Source organism: Lissotriton helveticus, chromosome 4_1, assembly GCF_964261635.1.
Source record: "Lissotriton helveticus chromosome 4_1, aLisHel1.1, whole genome shotgun sequence".
NCBI lineage: Eukaryota > Metazoa > Chordata > Amphibia > Caudata > Salamandridae > Lissotriton > Lissotriton helveticus.
This window is the reverse complement of record NC_136063.1, coordinates 720,745,092-720,764,336: the sequence shown is the minus strand read 5'-3', so window position 1 is coordinate 720,764,336 and position 19,245 is coordinate 720,745,092.

Here is a 19,245-nt window from a genome sequence, read left to right as displayed (position 1 = left end):
TGAACACAGAAATAGATTTCTCAGCACAAAAGCTCCCAGTCAGATTTACGTTATCCTTTCTCCTACCACAATGTAAATAAAACACAAATGTAACCACACACAAACACATTGGTTTGGAGTGACTATGTCCACGTAGACCACCTGACACTGATAGAGCAAGATTTCGCATCGCGACTTGCTCGAGTCATGAACCTCGAAATCTGTTGTAATCCTGTAAACAAATTGTACGTCTTACTAATTTCCTTTATATTTGAATGTGCGTGTGTATCCTAGTGATGCTTGCCTATGTGTTCTACTAATACGATTAACCCTCGTCCCTAAAATGGCCGCTGTTTTAGAATCTGATTCTGTGCATGCGTTAGTCACACCCACGTGACTTTACGTAGATGTAGTTTGGAGGGAAAGGGTGCGCATGCGTAATAGCCATGAGATGGCAGCTTAATGTAATAACGTGGGGAAGCTCGTGCAGTTGCTCTCGTGTTATTGTGTGTTGCTATAACCTATAACGGCATAGAATATTTTTATAATGATAAACCTGAAGTGTGAAATCATGACATGAAATACATTCATTCATTTCTATGTTTTAATTTGTTTTCGCTTACTTTTCATGTATCCTCTGCACGGAGGGGTGATGGGGGTTTGTGCGTCCATCTTGGAGTGCAGTACTGCGCAGGACCCGAAATGGCGAGGTGGCATTGAAACCGAGCCAAGAGGAGGTTGCTGCCAAGACGGGCCTGAGAAGATGCACCTTCACCCCGCCAGAGAATTCAACTTGTGTTACATTATTAACAATGTATTCTTCCCCATTGTATTCCGTGCGACTTCTCATGGGAACCCCAATCTTGCTAGGCGGTACCCAAAAATGTAGATTAGGACTTAGAAAAGTCTGTTCTGATTGGTGTGTTAACCCATCCTACCTTAGGACCAATCGAAATTGGGGATTCTGACACTTTGCAACATTGGGGGGTGGTACACTGACCCAAGAACAGTATATCTACCCTAGGTTCACCTAGGGAAATTGTCCGACTTGTCCGAATAGCTGACCTGTCACTGACCCAACGCACTCAATAGGTGACTGAATACAGAGCGCTGCGGAGCACTCTGTCCGAATTCGACCATAGACTCTAAGGTTTTACTAAACCTTAAGTGCTGGCGGAGCACTTTGCTGGGGAGTTCGCTAACCCAATCGGGGTTCTGACTGATAGCTGCAGAGAGGGTGGAGCGCAGGCGTTGCTTCCAAACTGCGGGTGCTGGTCGTGTCCTGGTGGTCCTGTCCTGATCCTAATCCGGTGGTCCTGTCCTGTCCTGGGGTGTCCATTCTGCACCTGCTGTCCCGTTGATGTCTGTCCTTCCTGGGGGTATTTCCTGCCCTTAACTGACCCGTGGCCAGGGTTGGTTTTCACACCAGTCTAGGTAAATATCTTGCAGAAAATTCTAAACTGCACCTTTCTATTTTTCTGTCTTCGCCTCAATAAAGACATACCTTTGCACATGATAATTTTCCATGCTTTCCGCGACCATTGCATATCCTAAAGTTATTTTGCATTTAATTGCATAGCGTGTTCCTATGTTACCCTACCTTTTAGAAATCATCTTCTCCATTGCAGTTTGCAATTTGCTTATGTGGTCTATAATTTTCACATATAAAACTGACTGAAGTAAATTTCGAGAGTTATAGCGTATTCCACTTTTCACTCTTATTATAGTTGTTTAGGATTCCTAATTTCCCATTCATATTCATGCCCTGTAGTATAAATATATACTAGCTTAAACTTGCCCTTTTAAAGATGTCTATTCTTAAGTTCCCCTTTTAGCGTGTTTCCTGTTGCACTATCATTTTAGAAACCTAAATGTTTGTCCTTACTTGGTTCCTTTATGGATATGTGTTTTTCGTCATCTTGATTATTGACTGCTTTTTGACTGTGAACCTTATATTCTCCGAAACTGAGTTTTAGATAAAAGTCTTAAAACTTCCCAGTTGTCCGTGGTTATTTGATGAAAATCAAAGTTATTAAGTTGGGTTTGTATTTTGTTTGCCTTTCCTTTTACAGCTAGCTCCCTGACCCATCGTGGTCATAGGTACCCGTAACGGTGGATGATAAGTCGGGTACACTGGAAATAATCGTAAGGGACTCAATGGTTATTGGTAGTAGATTGTAAGGTCATCCGATCAATGTGTATATGGTGAATTGAAGTATATGGGCCCGAAGCCAGAGTGGCGAAATTTATTGGTCGGGTGACCTGCGATCTCTATCAGTAATTTTCTGGTAGCGCAGAGGGTGGTTAGGGAATAGTTAAAGGTTAGGTAGGACTAATTAGATTAGCTAAGTTGGATGCTGCTAGGTAGGAAACCTTATTTGCTGCTAACGAGAGTAGGCAATTCGGATGATCTGATCACTCACTTGAAGTGTTTGCTTTGAAAAAATTATGAAATGTTTTAAAATCGTTATTCTTGTTATTATATTGTTATATGTATTAATCCATTCGTACGTAAACCGTTTTGTGTGTTGTTGGAATCCCCGGGGAATGGAATAGCGAGTGGTGAATAGAATCCACTTGCTTAGAGGTCACTGGCTTTCAAGGAAAGTTGGTGCAGGTTAGGCAGAACTGGAAGCACTAACTAGGGTTTTTTTTCCTGAATATATGCATGAGTAAATGTTAGTAACGAGGTTCATTGGCAAAATTCCTATTGTGGCATAACCTAGTGAGGGTCACACCGGAAGAGTAGCAGGTTCATCGGAGCTTGGGTGAAAGCAAAGGGGCTCGCTGGTGAAACTTTAGACTTGGATATATCCCGGAAAGGTGGATGAGTCTAGGGAAGTAGCAGGTTCTCCAATGCTTGTGTGAAGGGTAGGCAGAAGAGATCTACCCGTAGTGTATGAAAAGTAAATGGAAGTAGTTTACTTGCAGTGAAAATTCTTTCCTGTCTAGACACTTGAGCACAGTGGCGAATGTGTATTCGTTGTGAAATAACCAAGCACTAGCACTTTAGAAAGTAAGAAAGTTTCCGTTACCTTGTAAAGGAGGGAGTCAGTCGCGAAGCTTCTCTGACGTCACTCTGTCCCACGCTGGGATTGGTAGACGCAGCGGGCGGGTAGCGGGGCTGGAATTGTAAAGGAGGGGTGAGCACCGAAGCGTGAGAACTGTCTCGCGAAAGGGCCGCGCACCCATTGGTCGAAAATATTTGAACTCGTGCATTTTATTGGCCGCACGAAAATAAAAGACGCATTTTGATTGGAAGTGATTTCGTAAACAAAAGTCACTTGTAGGAATCGTATGTGGCATTCGTATAGACCACATACTCGACCCGATCCACGGCATATGGGATTTGAAAACGATCAGTGGAAAGGTGTTAAAAACGACATTATATACGGAAATAAGAGAAAATTGTCCTTTGTAAACAAAGTGAAGAATTATTTCAAAAAGGACAAGCCGATTAAAACTAGAGAAGGGGTTGTAATTCCACCACCGAATACTCCCGCATCTTTCATGATGTTTGATAAAGGGTACAACACATGTGTGTGGTTGGAAAATTGGGCGGAATACACGAAGGATGACGGAGTATTGGCCTTTCCGTTAGACGGAACATTTAACAGCAGGATTCTATTCAATCTGAGAACCCGAATGAATGATTTACATCCCAGACCTAGATTAACGCAGTACGAAGCACTAGAGGAATGGGAAATTGAGGCTTTTGAAAGGGATAAGCCCCGAATGGATAAAGGATTAACTAAATTTTATCCAAAGGTGAAGCAGGAAGCCCGAGCCAAAAAGATGAAACAGTGGAGACAGAATATTGTATTGTATTGTATTGTATTGTATTGTATTTATTATTTGTAACGCGCAACTGTCACCCTACGGGTATCCTGGCGCCCAAACAGGAAGTAGTCAGATGGTGCGACAATACACTAGCTGTTATAGCTTATATAAAACAGCCGCCGGAACTATAAGATAGAATCACGGGGGTTAGACTTTGGCGAACAGCCATGTTTTCAGGCACTTTCTGAATCCCAGTAGGGTGTCAATTTGCCTGATGTTCTGAGGAAGCTCGTTCCACAGCCTAGATGCAGAGGTGCAAAAGGCTCTGCCTCCCATCCTCGATCTCTTGATCCTGGTAGTTACTGCCAGACCCTGACTAGAGGAACGCAGGGACCTGATGGGCTTATACCATGAGAGCCTTTCCTGTAAAGGAATGGGTCCCGTATTGTGCAGGGCTCTATATACAATACATAGGGACTTAAAAGCGACTCTACTCCCAATTGGCAGCCAATGTAGGTCTCTGAGCGCCAGCGTAGTGGAGGAACTACGTGGTCTTTTTAGTGCCAGCTTGGCCGCTATAGACTGGACCCTCTGGAGCCCCTGCAAGATGTATAAGGGGGCCCCAAGATAAAGAGAGTTACAGTAGTCCAGTCTGGCCAGGATCACGCTCCTCACCACTAACGATCTAGACTCATCAGGCAGAAGGGGCAGGATCTGTCTAAGTGCTTTCAGCAGTCCAAAGCAAACACTGATGGTTTTATTCGTCTGAGAGGTCATTTGGAGATCTGCGTCAAACAGTACCCCTAGATTGCGCACGGTCTTAACTGGGATGCAGGGATCAGCTCCCGGCACAAGCCTGATCTCATAGGGAGGTTGTTGACTCAGTTTGGCTGACGAGCAGTAAACCACCTCCGTCTTCCCCCCGTTAAATTGAAGGGAGTTTATCTTCAGCCACCTGGAGACCCTATTCATGCAGTTCTGAAAGGTCTCCATGGTCACTGCCTGTCTTCCTTCTAGGGAGAACACCAGTTGGGTGTCATCGGCGTAATTTATCACATCTATTCCATAGGATTTAATCATGGGAATCAGGGGCTGCAGATAAAGATTAAAAAGAATAGGGCTAATCGAGGAGCCCTGAGGAACTCCATGACTAACCAGGGACTTGGGAGATGAAAAGGGAGTTAGGGTCACCACCTGTTGTCTATCTGTCAGGTAGGATTGTATCCACATCAGGGCCTTGCCCTTAACGCCCAGTTTTTTCAGCCTACTTAGCAGAACTGCATGGCTGACCGTGTCGAATGCGGCCGACATGTCCAGCAGCACTAAGACTGAGGAGTTGCCATTGTCGGCTCGCATTCGTAGGGTGTCCAGCATGGTTGCCAATGCAGTTTCTGTTCCGTGGCCTGGGCGGAAGCCAAATTGGTCCTTGTCCAATAGGCCGTTGTCTTCCAGATAACCTGACAGAGACCTACTGACCACCTTTTCCACGATTTTTATCGGGTAGGGCAGGAGGGAAATAGGCCTGAAGTGCGCCGGGATAGTAGGGTCCAGCGATGGCTTTTTAAGCAGGGGGGTAACCACTGCCTGCTTCCATGCTTCCGGCACTATACCTTCTTCAAGAGATTGACGACAGATCTGATGCATCCAAGGAAACAACTCTGCCCCATATTCCTTCCAGATCCTGTGCGGAAGGGGATCTAAGGGTGACCCCGATGATATATTGTGGGCCAGACTGAAAAAGAGCTCCTCTGTAAGAGGGGTAAAGTTCTCCAGTGATGACAGTATTGGTAGAGGTTTCTCTTCTTCTATCTGTGCCACTGCATCTTTGCAGGTAGCCCTTTCCTCCTTCAGCCCTCCCACAATTTTAGCAATCTTTTCCTCAAAATAGATCGCAATCTCATCACATAACCCTTGAGTAGCAATCACCTTGTTACTCGTACAGGTGGGGTGTGAGAGATCCCTTATGATATTAAAAAGGGTTTTAGTACTGTTAGGGGGACTGAAGAATAGTAGTGGCATAGAAGAGTGCCTTAGCTTTGGCAATGGCCCCTTTATATTTTGTCTGTTCCATTTTCAGCAGTTTTTTATCCGAATCTAAATAGCCTCTACGCCATTTCTTTTCTGCCTGTCGGCGTGCATTGCGTAGGGATTTCAGCTCCTCATCAAACCAGGGGGCAGATGGTTTCCTCTTATTCTTTATGTTTTTCAGAGGGGCAAATCTGTCCAGGGTGTTTGTGATGTTATTACAATACTTTTGATAGTTCAAATCTACCGATTCCTCTGGGTCATAGGAGACATTGCTTATGAAGATAGGTTTTGTTTTATCCTTTGGTAGTTTAGACCAATTCCGTCCCTTCCTGTAAGTCACCGGACACTCACTTCCGTTCCCCTCAATGAGTATAGAGATCTGGAAGTGGATTAGGGAGTGGTCAGTCCAGCACTGAGGTAAGATATCAATCATCTTAGTCTCAGTCTGGTTGGCAAAGACCATATCTAAGATATGTCCCCCCGAGTGGGTTGGTTTCTGTACCAGCTGATCAAGACCCCAATTTCCACAGTTGTCCTTCAGATCCCTCAGGTGGCTCCCCAGGGACCCATTGTCCCATAGATTAAAATCCCCCAGGATCAGCATTCTGGAGTGGGACAGGGCAAGGGCGGCAATGGTGTCAAACAACGCCTGGTATTGTGTATCCGCACCAGGTGGTCTATAACATATCAATCCAGTCAGGATCCTGCCTTTTGGTTCTTGCAAGGCGAACCCCAGTAACTCCATCCCCGCCACCCCATCTATCTGTAGAGGGGCAAAGTCCCATTTATCTTTATAAATCACTCCGAGCCCCCCTCCTCTTCCCAGTAACCTAGGTTTATGGAATAGCTTGAACCCTTCCGGGCACGACAAACCCAATTCAACAGAGGTATCCACATTAGTCCATGTCTCCGTAATGAATAGGACATCCAGGTCCATGTCATGTAACAAATCTGACACTTCCTGGTGATGTTTTACCAGGGATCTACTATTGATCAACCCACAGTCCAACATTACAGAGGACTGAGGTAGAGTATTTTGAGATGTTCCCTCTACACTCTTACCAATAGACAATAGCTCGTACCTGGAATACCTATACATGGCAGCGGTCCTGGCCCTAAGCCCGTCCGGAGCACGGACGGGCACAGACGGGCTTTCCTCTGGCGCTCCTCCGGCGCGACGCTGCACGCGTGCGCTGCACGCTTGCATAATGATCTTTAAATGAGGTATGGCAAAGGCTGTTTGCAAACACTAGAGCGCTAGCCCTCGAGCGTCTCCTAGCCCACACCCAAAATGGCGGTCGGGAGTGAGGCAGCGCTGAATTCACCTGATTAGTGAGTCCTGTAGGGTCTTACTTGATTTGTGGGCAGTGCGAGCATAAGGGGAGCATGGGATGCAATTATAAGTTACCCCAGAGTCAATATTGTTAAAATATCGTCACAACACAACAATTTTAATTTTTCTTTTAAAAACGAGCAAAAACGAGCAAATACTCCTAGAATTATTTTTCCACCAACAGAAGTTCTACAGAGCCAGCAACAGCGTAACAATCCTATTCGTTTATCCGCGCGAGGCAACTGGTCCCCTAAATAGTGATTGTCGAAGGCTGCTCGCAAACACTAGAGCGCTAGCCCTCGAGCGTCTCCTAGCCCACACCCAAAATGGCGGTCGGGAGTGAATGATTGTAGAAGGGCTGTTTCCAATGATGCCAGCATGTGGGCCTCCTGGGGGGAGAAGAAAACAGAAAAATGTAAACATTGGGTGCCCATTGGGGAATCGGATGATGAATTATTAGATGACATATTTACAAGAAGCCCACCTCCTTATAATGAAGAACGTAGACCTTCTAGTGAAGGGGAAATTTTCCGAAGACCTCCTCCCCCGGAGGAGGCCAGATCTGCCAGTGCAGGAGGGGGTTGCTTCATACCTCCCTACCCCGAAAGTCTAGGTCCTGTAGAGAAGAGGGATATTTGTCCAAGGATACCAGTTAGTGGGGAGGCAAGATACTCCCGTGAAAAAGACTTTTGCTCTCGACCTCCTTACGGAGGTGAAGCGAGACCCTCAGGTTCAGGAATGCCGTTCCTACAACCTCATTATGAGGACGAACCAAGATCCCTAGGCACAGGAAGTTTGTTCCCAAGACCTAATTATGGCGAGGGACCAAGTGAAACACATCCCACTGCCCCGAGTTATGCTCCCACTCTGACCCCGCAGGTGTTACATGACAAGTCCTTAGAGAGATTATTGGAAGAAAAGGAGCGGGAGGTTCTAGCAAAGCAGAGAGCTGAGATAATTCAGAAAATCTCCCAGTTAAATACCAGTCCTGAAGCCTTGACAATCCCAGTAACTATCGGACCGGTGGTTCCGTTGTATGGGGACCGTCAAGGGAGTCCGAAAACTCCAGTCATTACTCCCGTCATAGCACAGCCAAGACCAGAGCCCTTAATTGTAGATGAACAGACAAGTGAGTGCGAATCTGAAGTCTCACTATTGGATCTGCCCATTAGAAATACAGGGAAAAGGATGCAGAAAAGACATAATCCCTTCAACACAAGGGAGATTCAAATGGAATCGACTTCGGGTACTAAGAGTGTCACGTTGGTGACTCCTGAGGAAATCGAAAGATGGAGTCAAGAATTAGAGAAACAAACTCCACAGACGAAACCTTTAGATCTCTACAAATTGAGAGTAGAAATAGAAGAGCTAATGGCAGGAAATGTAGGATTAGACAGATTAAATACCTACTCTGAAGAAGAGCTGCTGTTTATTTGCAAAAGTCTTACCCGAAATGCCCGAGTACTCCATGAAAAATTGACAGACACGGCTGCTAGCATGGGAATAGATATTTCAAAATCGAAACCTTTGCAGAAACCCTACCGAGCAGACTTTTCAGACAAAGATTTAGAAAACCTGAATGTGTCAGGAAAGAAAGTACAGGTCAAAGAACTATTGACAGTGTTGCAGAAATGGGGAGATGTAGAGAGATGGAAAGCCAGATGGGCTAGGAAAAAAGATGAGGCCAGGTCTAAGCAGGCAACTCCCGAATTCGTTCTAAAGGAAGCTGACAAACCAGAACAGTTATGCCCTATGCGCGAAGTGCCAGGTGGAAAATATGTACACGTTCCATGGTCCAGGCAGGATATTGTGTCCTTTACTAATGACTTCCCGAAATTAAGAGAAAAGCCTGTGGATTGGTACCGGCAGGTAGAAAGATTTGTAAAAGTGCAGAAATGCTTGTGGAAGGACCTGGATGGGTTCTTCGACATAGTGGTCCCTGTAGATCTGTGGACTGAGTGTAAGATCGCCATAGCCTGGCATAGTGAGGAATACGCGAGGGATTCTAAAACAGGAGAACCCTCTAAAGAAGTGATGAGAAAATATGATCAGGTAATTCAGCATCTGAAGCTAAAAGTGCCCGCTAAGGAAACTGATTGGACCAAGATAGATAGAACAACGCAGGAAAGGGACGAGACTGTGCATTCCTTTTATGAAAGGCTGTTGCAGGTGTTCAAAACATACAGTGGTATAGATAACATCGAAATGAAGGACATGACGCATTTTATTTACAGGTTTGTAAATGGTTTAAGACCTGAAATTTGTCAATGGATAAAAGATAACAAAATCTGTTGGCAGTCCAAGAAAATGGACGAGGTCCTACGGTACGCAAAGTACTGTGAGGACGAGATGGCCGAGAAGAAGAAGGCTCTGAAGGAGAAAGTTATGTGGGCACAAGTAAAGCTCGCAAAACAGCAGGAGAAGCAATTGAATAAATTAAATAAAACTACTCAGAACCAAGGCCCTGGGGGTGGGGGTGGAGGAAAGCCCCGAGCTAAAATGAGCAGAGAGGAAGCGAAAAAGAAATTTCCCTGCCACCAGTGCGGAGAAATTGGACACTGGAGAGACGAGTGTCCATATTTACAGAGTGATAATACCCAAACACCTGATTTAATTCCACAGACGCAGAATGAAAAGCCAAGAAAGACCCAGCAGCAGGTAAAAACAGTTCAAGTACCCCGAGCGCCAAAGCCAACTTTTAAGGGAAAATCACCGCAGGGTGACGACATAGAGATCTGGGGAGGCAATGAGAATAGAAATGCAGCAACTTCGCAGTATCTACTGAATGACACTTTCTTCTGTGACGACCAGTACTGACGGGGCCTGAGAGGGGAGGACGAGGAGTGTGTACTTGGCGCCTCCTTGCCGGTAGACCAGTCAGGGCCATACATTGAAGGAAAGGTCGACGGAAATGATGTCACCTTTCTATTGGACACTGGTGCTACCCGTTCTACTGTGAGAACAGCGGACGTTCCAAACCTACCCCTCTCGGGAGAAGCAATCCAGGTAGTAGGGGTATCTAATCAATTGATTAGTACCCCCGTTACAGAACCCATGGAGATTTCAATAGGGAACTTTAAAGAAATGCACAGATTTGTCGTCTGTGACACCAGATTACAAGAGAGAGGGTGCCCCACTATCACCAGGGAACAGGGCACAAGTGACACCAAGTCAAAGGGAAATCCCTGGAGTACGCTCGTTTGCTTAATGTATGTACACCATAGCAGTTACACTAGAGCATTTAACCAGCGAGTTGCTATATTCTACTATGCTATAGTGTCAGATTTGGTAATAATTTCCACAGAGAAATAAAATTTGTTAACACTCTATTTAAACAAAGGATATTTATTTTTCCATACAACAATAAAAAGGACGTAATGTTTAAAATTTCAAAGCAATATTCTTTGAAAAGTAAAAGGACATACAATCAATATCTCATGTGTACAATAATTAAAAATACAGAGCAAAGAAATACATATATCACACAATCGTAATTCATAGACAATAAGAAGTATCACAAGAACACATTGTAAAGTAAAAAACCCCTATTATAACTGTGGCTCGTGGATGTTCTCGCCACTATAGATTTCTAGATCCAACAGCCTAAGATTGCTTTCACTATCGTACACAACTGTGACAAAAATATATGTACATCCTAGTGTGTACTAGGCTTCCCTTGGATTCTTTGATTTAAGAAATGCGTCGACGCGTTTCGGTGCAGTACATCTGATATTGTGGCACCTTCCTCAGGACTTCTTGATAGGGGTTTCCTGTGTCAAGAAGATTTCAAGTTTTAATTTCTCTGTTTGGGGGACAAAGTGATATGTCAGTATCCGTTCTTTTAAGATTGTATACTATTCACAGTTCAACGGTTATCTCTGTTGCTTAAGTTTCTCCTATACAGGGAACACTTGTATACCTCTGTATAATGTAATACGGAATTTCTACCTTTTAACTCTAAACTCATCGTGGCAGATACCGTGTCCCATGTTCTAATATAGTAAAGATGATACAATGTCTCTCTCAGCTAGTGTCACATTTTGTTTCTTGCTACAGTGCTCACGTTTTAGAACATTTGTCTATGATAAACCGTATTTCCTCCAAATTTATTTCACTGTGGAAACTATTACTGTAAGCAATCGTGATACATGGGAAGTAATTGAAATGACTCAAGCAAAGTTCTCATATTCTCACCTCTGCTTACAGGGTACTGTCCCCGCTCGGAGATGTGATAGTAGATCCAATCACGGCCTGTACGGCGTGCTGTTTAAAGTCTCCAGTCTCTTGCTGTTATTGCCTGATAGGAGACATATATCCTTAGTCAGGGACTGATTGTAAGACGGATAACAAAAGCCCTCAAGTGATAGGGAATAACCCAGGAAGGGTTCTCGTATTCTCACCTTTAGATAAGAGTTGTTCTCCCCATTAATAGGTATGATAAAGGATTCAGTCAAGGTCTGCCTTTTAGTGTCTGCAGTCTCTTGTCGCTGTAGCCTAATAAGAGACATTTCTTAAATCAAAGAATCCAAGGGAAGCCTAGTACACACTAGGATGTACATATATTTTTGTCACAGTTGTGTACGATAGTGAAAGCAATCTTAGGCTGTTGGATCTAGAAATCTATAGTGGCGAGAACATCCACGAGCCACAGTTATAATAGGGGTTTTTTACTTTACAATGTGTTCTTGTGATACTTCTTATTGTCTATGAATTACGATTGTGTGATATATGTATTTCTTTGCTCTGTATTTTTAATTATTGTACACATGAGATATTGATTGTATGTCCTTTTACTTTTCAAAGAATATTGCTTTGAAATTTTAAACATTACGTCCTTTTTATTGTTGTATGGAAAAATAAATATCCTTTGTTTAAATAGAGTGTTAACAAATTTTATTTCTCTGTGGAAATTATTACCAAATCTGACACTATAGCATAGTAGAATATAGCAACTCGCTGGTTAAATGCTCTAGTGTAACTGCTATGGTGTACATACATTAAGCAAACGAGCGTACTCCAGGGATTTCCCTTTGACTTGGTGTCACTTGTGCCCTGTTCCCTGGTGATAGTGGGGCACCCTCTCTCTTGTAATCTGTAAAGTACAGCCTTGTGCTGGAGAGTCTAGGTTTTTCATGGTAACTATTACAGTTTTCCCTACCCAAATAAAACCCAATAGTATTTGTCCAATCATAGAATGGATACACTAAAGACCTTTGGCTTTAGTGAAAATCAACTCAACAAAATATTAAGCTCAAATAGAGGCAGCAGTAATATCACAGTCATCCCAAATGGAGGGGAGAAGTGGAACCAACTGATTAATCTAAAAAAGAAAATTATTAGGACTGAATTGCATGCTGAATTCATGACACAGTATGTAGGGCAGGCAAGATACCAATAGGATTGCAAATCCGTAATGAACCAGGGCTGTTTGTAGACAACCAGAAGTTCCTGGAAACGTGGACATTTATTTGCAATAGATGCAGTAGAGATCTTATGCTGCTTATTATTGAAACTGCCCAGACCACTGTCCTCATAGAAATAAAAGAAATGGAGGAGCTAGAAAAAGCATTGCTAGAGAATAATATAGTTGAGGATGTTAAAAAAAGACTTGAGGAAATCAATAAAGATATGAACGGCTATTGCGAGTATCTAACTAACCGCAAAACTCAAAAGCTGAGAAAAGACGTAAACAAATTCAGCCAAGAAGTAGTGTACCCTTTCCTACAGAAAGATTATTACACCGACAAATCTGATAACTATAGAAATGAGGGTTCTAAACCGAGATTCCAGACAAGGTTCCAACCTAGAAGACCAAAACACATACATTTTTCAGGGACGTCAGAAAGCAGTATAGAGGAGGAAGAACACTGCAGAGAAGAGGAGGAATATGCTGGACCAAATAGGGAATATGAAACCCCTTTTTTAGATCAGCGCCCACAGAGAAGTCGTGGGAACTTCCGTGGCAGAGGGAGGGGCCAATACCCCAAGAGACCTGTCCTAAGAGAACAGGAACAGGACTACCAGCAAAACCAGGCCCCTCAGGAATACAAAAGGACCAGGAACAAAGTATACTGGCGCTAGAGACTACTCCAATTATAAATCTATCCCAGAGATCTCTAACTAACACAGAAAAGCAGGTATTAGGTATGGGTTTTAACTTTGTTCCAACCACAGGTATAAACAAATTTCAGTTAGAGAAGGATCTCAGAGCTTTCTTTCGTAAGATTAGATTACGTAGGTTCTTTGAGAATAGACCAAACAGAGAACCACCAATAGACTCGGGCCTACGAGCTAAATCTACCTTCACCCCCAGCCTAGGGATGGTGGACAAAAATCTGGAGATTTTTGAATCCATTGTAAAATTAGAGATAGGCATGTTGTTGGAGAAAAAACATTTCCAAGAACAGAATATCAACAAGGAGCAAAGAGAGGCCATCAATTCCTTGTCCGCAGACACTAACATAACAATAAAGCCTGCGGATAAAGGAGGAGGAGTCGTAGTATTTGATACAATTGACTACGACCAGAAAGTCAGATGCCTTCTATCAAATGAACAACACTACGCTAGAGTCCCCCAATCTAGACTCAATAAATTGAAAAAAGATGTAGAAAACTTGCTCCAACAAACCTTGGAAGAGGGAGGCATCACCGAAGATGAATGGAAATTCCTGAACACCCCAAATCCCAAAACACCGGCCTTCTATGGACTGCCTAAGGTCCATAAAAGCCTGAATAATCCGCCGCTGAGACCTATAGTGGCTTCAATCGATTCCCTTTTGGAACCCCTGAGCCAGTATGCTGACAAGTTCCTAAAACCACTGGTGGAAAAGCAAAAGTCCTACATCCGCGATACTGCGGATATGATATCAAAAGTTGAAGGGACCCATTTTGATGAGGATAATGAGCTCATGGTGACTCTCGATGTAGAGTCACTCTACACTAATATACCGCAGAAAGATACTATCATAGCAGTGAGTAGTCTCCTAGAAAACACCGAGATCGTTGGTGGAAATAAAGAATTTATTGTTAGATGTGTCTCCATGGTACTTCTTAACAACATATTCCTTTTTAAAAAAGACCTGTATATTCAAAAGAAAGGGACCAGCATGGGCGCAACCTGCGCGCCGAGTCTGGCCTGTATATATGTCAGCTTATTTGAAAACAAGCATATATACAATGAAGTGAGTCCATTCTTCGAGAACATCCGAAGTTGGGCTCGCTTCATTGATGATATATTTTTTATCTGGCAGGGAACTACAGATCTACTGGAGGAATTCCTATCTTGGCTAAACCTGGGAGACCCCAATCTCAGATTCACAGCAGCATATAGCAAAATGAGGGTAAACTTTTTAGATATCTGTATCAAAAGTGAGGACAGTCAACTTAAAGTAGAACTCTATAAAAAGGAATCAGATCGCAATTCTGTTTTACATTATAACAGCTTTCACCCCAAAAGTCAAAAAGACTCAATACCATTTGGGGAGTTCCTTCGCCTGAGAAGGAACTGTACAGATCTAACAGATTTCCACAAGCATGCTGGGGAAATGAAAAAGAAATTCAGAGAGCGAGGTTATCCCAAGAAACTAATTGATCACTCGCTGAAAAGAGCACGCTATTACGACAGGGAGTGTCTACTAAACAAAAAAGAGAAGAAGCAGGTACAGGATAAAATTGTGATGGTTAGTCAACACTCAGTGATAGCAAACCAGATAAAAAACATAATAAATCACAATTGGAAAATCCTCAATAATGGACCAGACACCAGTATCTTGGAGCGTCCGTTATATGCTTATAGAAAAAACAAGAATTTGAGATCGAACCTTGTACATACGTATAGGGATGACGTCATAGAAAGCCAAACCACCCTTACTGGAAATAAAGCAGTTGGAAACAACAAATGTGGCAATTGTTGCATCTGCGACTTATGCATAGTAACAAAAAGAGTGGTGCATAATGAAGTGACACACGATATCACCACCCTAAACAACTGTAGAACGAAAAATGCAATATACATGATCCTATGCCCATGTGAGCAAGCGTACATAGGAGAAACCGGCCGTGAGGTAAGGCTAAGGATCAGTGAGCACAAGTCTGCTATTAAAAACAACAAAGAAAATGCCCCTCTGGTAGCCCACTGGAAAGAACAAGGCCACAGTGAGAGAGATCTTAGATGGATCATTCTAGAAAGGATAAAAGAGCAGACCAGATTAGGTAACAGTACCACCAGACATCAAAACAACAAGAACAGTGGTACATGATTAAATTTAACACAATCAAGAAAGGCCTCAACTCTAGGGAAGAATGGGAGGCCCTCATCTAATGTGGAAAAAAACAACCTAGCCTCCCATCTAATGAACCAAAAAAAACCTTTTCACATGTATGATGAGTATCTCGGGAAAAAGGGTTATTAAACCAACGTAATGTCCGAAAATAAAAAGAGATTCCCAGATATATGTGAGTGGGCCTTCGATCATTTGAGATATTTACTAATAGGGTATATACATTTCCATAAAACTGCAACACTTCTCCCTCGATTTTAAAAATTAAAAAACTCAATTAAATCTACATCGAAACCCAGAATACTCCGATTAAGTAAATACAATGAAGAATAAACACCAATACCAGATAAAAATTCATATAACTTTAATCGAAGGGATAAAGAAATCCGGACAAAGTAAATATAACTAAATACATACTTTTGTCCGGTAAAGAAATGTAAATCACATATAAGAGCTAGGGGCAAACCGAGGTAAATAATGGGAGACGAATGCCGGCGACTTGCATTTGTCTTTTATCTTTGATGGTTAAATACTACTCCAAAATGGCGCTGAAAGATTTCCCTGAGCATAAACACTGCGAGGGCGGGACTATGAGGTTCCGATCTTGAATAAAAAGATACGGAATACTCCACATTAAGGGACGTCACCCCGACAATTGATGCATATATATAACACTCTGGCGAAAAGAATAAAAAGGAAATTTTCCGGAATTATGTACATATAAAACTGTAGATATGAGCACCACTCCAAGATGGCGACTTGATGCACACACGTAACGCCCCGAATGGTAATTGACTAACCACCTGCCGGTAATTAATTGACGTAATGTACACATAAATAGAGGCGTGTTTAGCATAGATGCCAGTGAGCGATTCGAACGAGGCAGAGACGCGGCACCCGAAACACGCAGGTAAGGGCTAGAGAGCCTTAACTAAGTTTACTACCAGATTAATGGGGGTTCTTTTCTAACAAATAGAGAATAGATAAGAGCCAAACCTGGTATACACGTTAAATAACCGTCCCATACGTTCTCTGATTCCACCAGAACATATCCGGTTCCCGTGAGGTCCACAGATACCCTATGCCCGTTCGAAGAGGGTTTTATAATATTCTAAGGTAAGACATCCACGGGGGGGAGAAAGAAAAAAAGAAAAAAACATCGCAACTATAATAGTAAAGTCAGAAACGAAAGAGCAATCATAAATGTATTCTTTTGTTTAAATAGATACACGTACCTAAAAGACAAAAAGACCGAGTAAACTACAAAAGAAATCCCCATACGAGAAGTTTTGCCAAAGACAATAAGGTAACTAAAATTAAACTAAATCTTCCACTTGAGGGCTCATGTCATCAATTTAATAATCAGCCTTTGACCAAAATATACATGTCTCTTATTAGGCTACAGCGACAAGAGACTGCAGACACTAAAAGGCAGACCTTGACTGAATCCTTTATCATACCTATTAATGGGGAGAACAACTCTTATCTAAAGGTGAGAATACGAGAACCCTTCCTGGGTTATTCCCTATCACTTGAGGGCTTTTGTTATCCGTCTTACAATCAGTCCCTGACTAAGGATATATGTCTCCTATCAGGCAATAACAGCAAGAGACTGGAGACTTTAAACAGCACGCCGCACAGGCCGTGATTGGATCTACTATCACATCTCCGAGCGGGGACAGTACCCTGTAAGCAGAGGTGAGAATATGAGAACTTTGCTTGAGTCATTTCAATTACTTCCCATGTATCACGATTGCTTACAGTAATAGTTTCCACAGTGAAATAAATTTGGAGGAAATACGGTTTATCATAGACAAATGTTCTAAAACGTGAGCACTGTAGCAAGAAACAAAATGTGACACTAGCTGAGAGAGACATTGTATCATCTTTACTATATTAGAACATGGGACACGGTATCTGCCACGATGAGTTTAGAGTTAAAAGGTAGAAATTCCGTATTACATTATACAGAGGTATACGAGTGTTCCCTGTATAGGAGAAACTTAAGCAACAGAGATAACCGTTGAACTGTGAATAGTATACAATCTTAAAAGAACGGATACTGACATATCACTTTGTCCCCCAAACAGAGAAATTAAAACTTGAAATCTTCTTGACACAGGAAACCCCTATCAAGAAGTCCTGAGGAAGGTGCCACAATATCAGATGTACTGCACCGAAACGCGTCGACGCATTTCTTAAATCAAAGAATCCAAGGGAAGCCTAGTACACACTAGGATGTACATATATTTTTGTCACAGTTGTGTACGATAGTGAAAGCAATCTTAGGCTGTTGGATCTAGAAATCTATAGTGGCGAGAACATCCACGAGCCACAGTTATAATAGGGGTTTTTTACTTTACAATGTGTTCTTGTGATACTTCTTATTGTCTATGAATTACGATTGTGTGATATATGTATTTCTTTGCTCTGTATTTTTAATTATTGTACACATGAGATATTGATTGTATGTCCTTTTATTTTTAAAAGAATATTGCTTTGAAATTTTAAACATTACGTCCTTTTTATTGTTGTATGGAAAAATAAATATCCTTTGTTTAAATAGAGGGTTAACACATTTTATTTCTCTGTGGAAATTATTACCAAATCTGACACTATAGCATAGTAGAATATAGCAACTCGCTGGTTAAATGCTCTAGTGTAACTGCTATGGTGTACATACATTAAGCAAACGAGCGTACTCCAGGGATTTCCCTTTGACTTGTCTGTGACACCAGCCCAGTGAACTTACTGGGACGTGATTTGCTGTGCAAAATGAACTGTACCATCTTTTGCACACCAAAAGGCGTCGAAATTCCGACACCAGATGAAGATGGTATCTACAAATTAATGTTAATCAGACCTGACTCAGAAATCAAACGAATGACTATACAGGACTTACCTGAAGAACTCCAAAAGACAGTGAAACCAGAAGTATGGGACTTTACAGGAAAGGATGTAGGTTTAATGAAAAACGTAGACCCCATACAAATAGCAATGAAAGAAAATGCAGTGTACCCCAATACCAAGCCCTACAGAATGAGTGCCGAAGTAAGAGCAGGAGTTGCCATCGAAATACAGAAGTTGCTAGAAGCAAACATCATACAGGAAGTAATAAGTAGCCCCTGTAACTCACCCATTATGGGCATCAAAAAGCCTAATGGCAAGTACAGAGTAGTGCAGGACCTGAGAAAGGTAAACAAGATAGTGGTTCCTTGTTGCCCTATTGTTCCGAACCCAGCAGTGATTCTGTATCAGATTCCCTGGGATGCTGAGTGGTTCACAGTGATAGACCTATGTCACGCCTTCTTTTCGATTCCATTGCATCCAGACAGCAATTTTCTTTTCTCATTTGCTTTCAACAGTCACGTGTATGTTTGGAATCGTGTCCCCCAGGGGTACACAGAAAGCCCCTCTATCTTTAATCAGATCTTGAAAAAATTTCTTGAAACTTTAGTCTTACCTGGAAAGTCTGTTTTGGTGCAGTACATCGACGACCTATTGGTGGCGTCCAAAAGTCATAGGGACTGCGTGATTGACACCATTGCCCTACTGAATCACCTGAGTGAAAAGGGACATAAAGTGGCCCCTGAGAAATTGCAGTTCTGTTCAAAATCAGTGAAATATCTGGGACACCAGATAGAAAAAGGCGTCAGAAAAGTCACCTCAGAGAGAGTCAGAATAATTCAAAATATGCAGTTACCCCGTACTCAGAAAGAAATCAGAATGTTCCTTGGAGTTGTAGGATACTGCAGGCAATGGATTGTGGGATTCGCAGACCTGGCAAAGCCTTTGATAAAAATGACAAAGAAAGAAGCACAGGACCCAGTGGAATGGGATGATGAA